The sequence below is a fragment of the Elephantulus edwardii genome, unplaced genomic scaffold (assembly GCF_000299155.1).
Source record: "Elephantulus edwardii isolate Elephantulus edwardi_28Jun2011 unplaced genomic scaffold, EleEdw1.0 scaffold00173, whole genome shotgun sequence".
In the NCBI taxonomy this organism is placed as follows: Eukaryota; Metazoa; Chordata; class Mammalia; order Macroscelidea; family Macroscelididae; genus Elephantulus; species Elephantulus edwardii.
The window spans coordinates 4,120,110-4,126,909 of NW_006399923.1; positions in this window are offsets into that span (position 1 = coordinate 4,120,110).

Here is a 6,800-nt window from a genome sequence, read left to right on the forward strand (position 1 = left end):
TATCCAATTTCCCAGTAGTACTCAACAGCAAAATCATAAATTGAGGGGTGCTTATTTCACCAGAATGTTAGGCTGTGATTCTTGTAGTTACTGGAGTCTTGGAGCTTTTTAGTTACTATATTAATAATGTAGAAAATGGTTTTGTATCAGTAAATATTACTTATAGGAGCCAAAGTAATTACCAAATGTGAAACCATTGGAAAGTCAGCTGTGAGTTGACTCTGTCTTGACAGCACAGTATGACAGCTACAAAGGAATAACAACACCAGGGCAATAGAGAAACTGTAAATACCATAACATAATCTTAAAATATTGGTAGTAAAAATTTACAGAATCAAAGAAAGGAACAAACAACTAAACAAGACTCTTTTATTCTCACAATTAGTAACCTGTGGGTAGAAAATGGTAGGAGATGAACAAAACTTATATGACAATATTGTTGTTGTTGTTGTTGTTGTTAGGTGCCATCAAGTTGAGTTGACTCATTGCAATACTATGAATGATAGATTTGAATCTGTTCTATCCTGGGCCATCCTCACACTTCCTGACAGCAGTCACCATGTCAATCCACCTGATAATACGATTAGCCAATTCAATTCAACTGACATAAGCAGAATTCCATCTAAAACTCCATAGTACACAATTTTTGTTTGTTCCCTTTATAAGACCATATGCCAGGCCACAAAAATAGATCTCATTATATTTAAAGTTGCTGAAACCATATTAAGTATGTTCACTAAATGTAACAAGATTAAATTAGAAATCACCAAGCCCACTGCTGTTGATTCTAACTCATAGCAACAGAAAAGGAAAGTTAGAAAGCTTTCTGATAAGAATTCCCAAGGCTTTAAATCTTTAAAAAAGCAGACAGCCATATTCTTATGCTGTGAAGCAGGTGGTGGGTTCAGACAGCCAAATTTTTTGTTCGGCGCTAAATACATTAACTGCTGTATTTCCATGGCTCCTTAGTAATCAGCAAGATAGTCAGAGGAACCTGAAGAAAAAAACAAACAAGAAAATCAGCGGTAGTTGCAAATACATGGAAACTAGGATAATATGTGTATATGTAACAAGTAAGGCAAACCATGTCATAGAATAATTTTTAAAATATATAAAATAGTGAAGGCAACTTATGCCATTAAAGCAGGGCTCACAAAGTATTGTGTATCTTCAAATGCATGTATTTACAAAGAACAGTCTTAAATTAATATATCAATATCTTAAGGCACTAGAAAGAGAAGAGGAAATTATACAATGTGCAAACTAATGAATATTATAGCATAAGATCATGAGTTAAAAAAAACAGGAAAATAATAGAGAACATGAAAACTTACTATTTTTTTAAAAATAAAGCAGTGAGAAACTAGACTCCTTGTTAGGTGCTGACAGTTCTAATCTTCTTAGTGATCCTTTGAACAACAACCAAAGCTCTGACTTAATCTACACAATTCTAACGATTTCCGTCATTCTGTAAACCATTGTTTTAGTTTTTTGTCAACACATTTCATTGAGGCTCCTCCTGTCCTTTATTGGTCCTCCACTTTTCCACAAATATGTTTTTCATAAATAATCTCCTCTCCTGAGAACATGTCCAGAATATGTGAGCTAAAGTTCACCATCCCAGCCTTACAGGAGGACTCTGGATCGACTCACTTCAAGTCACGTAGGATAATAAACTCTCTATTCCAACTAAATATATTGGTGTTTCTTTAGCCATTTTTATTGTCTAATTTTCATATACACATGAAGCAACATGGTAAAAAAGGAAACACATGAGGAAAAGCTGTTTTACAATGACCTAATAAAAATATCACATCTCAAATTTATAGACTACTCCTGCACTTTACATGATAAAAAACAAACTACTTAATCTAAAAAGAGCACAAGATATGAATAAACAGTTGACCAAAGAAGGAACTCAGATAGTCAACAAACACATGAAGAAATGCTCAAAATATCTAGCTATCAGAGAGATACAAATAAAAAAACAATTAAACAGATCATCCTAGAAGCAATACCAAAGCTCAACATGCCAACAAACAGTAAGTGATAGCAAGGATTTGGCAAAATGCATTGTTGTTGTACATGGTGGGTGTTATCGAGTATGACTTGCAGAAGCCCTATGAACAACAGCTTTGAACCTTCTATCCTGTGCCATACTCACACTTTTCTAAACACTAAACCCAATTATTGCAATCACTGTGTTAATTCATGTGTGGGATCCACATTAGAGAAAAAAGTATAAATCAAAATTAGGACTAAAGATGGGTTACCACTATTGATCCTACAGAAATTAAATGTAGCATAGAAATTACACATACACATATATACTCAAATAGATATTTGCATAGGCATATGAGCATGTGCATGTATGTGTGTTATATGTCCATGTACTTACAATGTGTAGTGGTATATAAGTGCATATTTAATATTATGACAACATTATGTCAAAGTTAAACAAAATAATAATATCATTTTCTACAAAACACAGATTATAAAAGTAAATTCTAGAAATACACATACTTATAATAAATTTTAACAAACTAAGTTGTTGCATTATTAATTGACCATCTTCCACCACCACTCTATTATGCATAAAAAGGTACAAAACTTTTCTAGTTGTAAATGTACTAGATTTTATATCAGAAACAGCACAAATTTCCCTAAAAATTTTGAGAAAAATAATGGAGGGTGATAGAATTCCCAACTCACTTTACATCCCTGTCTGAAACATAAACTTATGACACAAGAAACAAAAGACTCTAGTTTCAAATTACTCATAAGTATAAATTAGAAATTTACTGACAAAATGATAGAAACCAAATCAGAAACAACTATAAAGCATGTTAGTAATACGGAACTAACAGAAAAGTTGACATGTAAAATTATTTTGGTATTGTAATACAACTAATATAACACAGTGCATTGATCAAATAAAGAGAAAAAACAAACATACAAATTATTCATATTTAGTATATTTAGCAAAAGCACTTTTAACATATTTAGCAAAAACTTTTGATGGAATCCTATGGTCAATCATGAAATTAAGTTGTCAAGAATATAGTTGCAAAAATACATTTTTTATCTCTGATATTGTAGTCTTCAGGAAATTTTGCTGCTAATTCTGAGCTGGTTCTAATCTACAATTAATCTCCTCTCATAAAATGCATCTTCTCAAAGATTCAATGGAGAATCAATAGAAGTTGATTCTGACTCAATAAATGAGTGATAACGCAATAAGTGGGTGTAACCAAACCAAACACATAGCATTGAGTAACTTCTGAAAATAGGGATGAGATAGATGACTTCTAAGTATAATAGTGGAACATGTACTATGTTAATTTGAAGTAAGGGAGTTCTTTGTATTCCTTGTTAATATCTCAGCACTTGTTGTCTATAAGGCAAATGAAACTATCATGGATTGGTCAAGGCTCACCTTAGTCTTCAAAGATATATCTTTGGTTGTGAAAATTTTTAAGAGTAATTTTAAGGAGATTTGCTTGAGATAAGAGATAATATACCTTCTCCAGGCGTGGATTATGAATCATATAGTAAAATGAAATTCTTGACAATTTCAATATTTCTCAGTTTATTGTAGTGATATTTATTCATCCAATTGTGAAGATTTTTGTTTTCTTTCTAAGCTATACTGAGCACTATAGTGTTTCATTGTGTGTTGTCTTTTTAAACATATGATATATTTTTATGATACCTTTAAACTACTTGGCTAACATCTCTATCCCAAGATAACAATTATTCTTTAGTCTTTTTCATTTACTTTACAAATTTCACACTAAGGAATTGAAAATACCATGGCTTGGGTTATAAATTTGTTCTACTGAACTAGTTTGTATGTTGCTGTGCTGATGCAAAGTATGTCACTGGTATTTCAACTATCAGCAAAGTCACCACGGTATATATGTTTTCCCTGAGCTTTAAAACTAAAAGTTCTCTCCATATGTTTATTACATACATAAAGAATATAGTGCTGTGACTTCCCTTCAACAAATTCCACAAAGAAGGTAAAGAAAACTTAAGTTTTCAAGATTTCAATTCAGTTAGCAATAAATAAATCAATAATGGTATTACTACAATGGAAAGTATGTCATAAGGATATCTTTAAGGAGCTAAAGAGCAAAGATGTTAGTTTAAAAACCAAGACATTCCTGACCTAAGTCATGATATTTTCAATTTCTTCACATGCATGTAAAGACAGGACAATTAATAAGGAAGACTGAAGAACAATTGATGGTTTTTAAACTGTGGCATTGTCAGAAAGCATTGAATATACAGTAGATTGCCATAAAAATCCCCACATCTCTCTCAGTAGGAGTAAAGCAAGAATGTTACTTACAAAAAGAAGAGGATCGGGGAGTTCTGGTGGCCTAGTGGCAAGGAGCTGCAACTACAATCCCAGAGGCGCATGGTTCGAATCCACCAGATGCTCTGCTGGGGAAGGATGGACAATCTCCTCCTGTACCAGTCAGATCTGATTTGATGGTACACTCACACAAAAATAATAAAATAAAAAAAATTTAAAAGATAAAATAAAAAGAAGAGGATCAATGAAATAAATTAATTCACTGCTTACAGCAACAGGCTTAAGGATAGTATAGATTATGAGAATAATGTTGAAAATGGCAAGTTTTTCTTTAGTTGTACAGAGTTGCTCTGAGTTTTATTGGATAGCACCCGACACCAAGAGTATCACATTTCTTTTGTTCCTTTTAGTTTTTCAGAAACGTTCTCATTTAAAAAGCAAGCCTTTTAATTAATTATATATTTGAAATTGTGATACGGATCAAAGACTAAAGAATGTTTATTACATCATACTTTCTTTGTAAAAATACTGGGAAAATTTAACAATAATTGGGAACCACTGAATTGAAAGTATATGTCTCTGATTATAATATGCTCACCTGATAGTTATGTATGCATTAACCAAAGTAAAAATGGACTATTTGTTCTGATGCATTGTTAAAACATAGATTTTCTTTCTTTGAAGTTCAGAAGCAGTTTTCTTTTGTTGTCTCTTGTGAGAGAGAACCCTGAGCAATAACTAATGAAAAAATTACTTAGGGCACTATTTTGAAGTCAATAATGCAAATTTTAAATATGACCAAGTTGTTTTTATAGCTCTAAAGAGAAAACTCTAAGCTGAGAGCAATGCAATAAAAAAATAATCAAACAAGCAAATTAATTAATCGCTTGGAGCATCATTTTAGAAAAGTGTTTCAATTGCCTTGATAAGAGAATTTTGAGAAGTTGATGAAAACTTGGCAAATTCCTATAGTATATATGCATCCCATTTCAAAATAAGCAGTCAAACTCACGAAAATATCATAGATGGAAAATAGTACAAAAAGATATTTTAAAATTTATCAAAAACCTTTTTTAGAAAAATAATAAAACTGATATTACTTTAATCTTTGCAATTATATGTATCTTAAACTATTATCGATTAACTTTATTTTTCTTGATTATGTAAATATTGATGATTTTTTAAGTTGACAACTTATAAAGTTCTTGGTGAAAACAAATATATAAAGGTAAAAAATCATGACTTTTCTAAAACATCAAATTTATTTGTGGACACAAGATTATTTTCTAGTCTATTACCAAGGCTTTTAATTATGCTTTTAATTATCAATCCAAGTAAAGTAAAGTTGTTGGTAGATTCAATCTCTTCTCTATCCACCATGATGTTGCCTATTGGCCAAGTGGTAAGAATCTGTTTTCTTGACATTGAGATGTAATCCATATTGAAGGCTAGATTTCTTGATCTTCTGCAACAAGTGCTTCAAGCCCTCCTCACTTTCAGTAAACAAATTTGTGTCCTCTGCATAAAGCAGGTTCTTAATGAGTCTCCCTTTGATTCTGATGCCACGTTCCTTTCATACAGTCCAACTTCTTGAATACTTAGCAAAAATACCGATTGAATAGGTATGGAAGAAAAATACAAAATCCTGATGCACTCCCATCTTAATTTTAAACCATGCAGTGTTCTCCTGCTTTACTTGCAAAATAGCCTCCTGGTTCAAGTATAGGTTTTACATGAACACAATTAAGAGCTCTGTTATTCCCATTTTTCTTGGTGTCAGAAACAAGTTATTATGATCCACACAGTCAAACACCTTTGTATAGTCAATAAAGCACAAATGTGTCTAGGTATTTGACTGTTTTATGTTATTAAGGGAAGTGTTTAAAATTGGCTGTCTTGAAAACATGTCTCCCATTAATCACAAAGAAGATTAAAATGCATCTAGGATAATTAATTGAAATATTGGATATTAAAAAAAAAAAAGAGAAAACAGTTGCTGGCCTGGACATGTTCCCCATGCTGTGCGAAGAAATCTGGAAGACAATTAACTGTCCAACTGACTGGAAGAGATTCATATTTACTCACATAAAGAAAAGTGACCCAATCGAGTGTGGAAATTATTAAACAGTATTAATAATATCACACACAAGCAAAATCCTTCTGAAGATTATTAAAAAAAATGACTTGAACAGTATGTTGACAGAGAACTACTAGAAATACAAGCTGAGTTTAGAAGAAGCCGTGGCGCTAGAGACATTATCATCAATGTTAGATGGATATTGGCAGAAAGAGTACCAGAGAATGTCTATCTGTATTTTATTGACTATGTGAACACTATGTGTGGATTACAACAAACTGTGACTAAACTTGAAGAGAATGGTAATCCCAGGACGCTTGATTTTAGTCATATGAAACATTTACTCAAACCAGGAATTAGTCTGCAGAAAAGAGCAAGGAAATACTGCATGATTCAGCCATG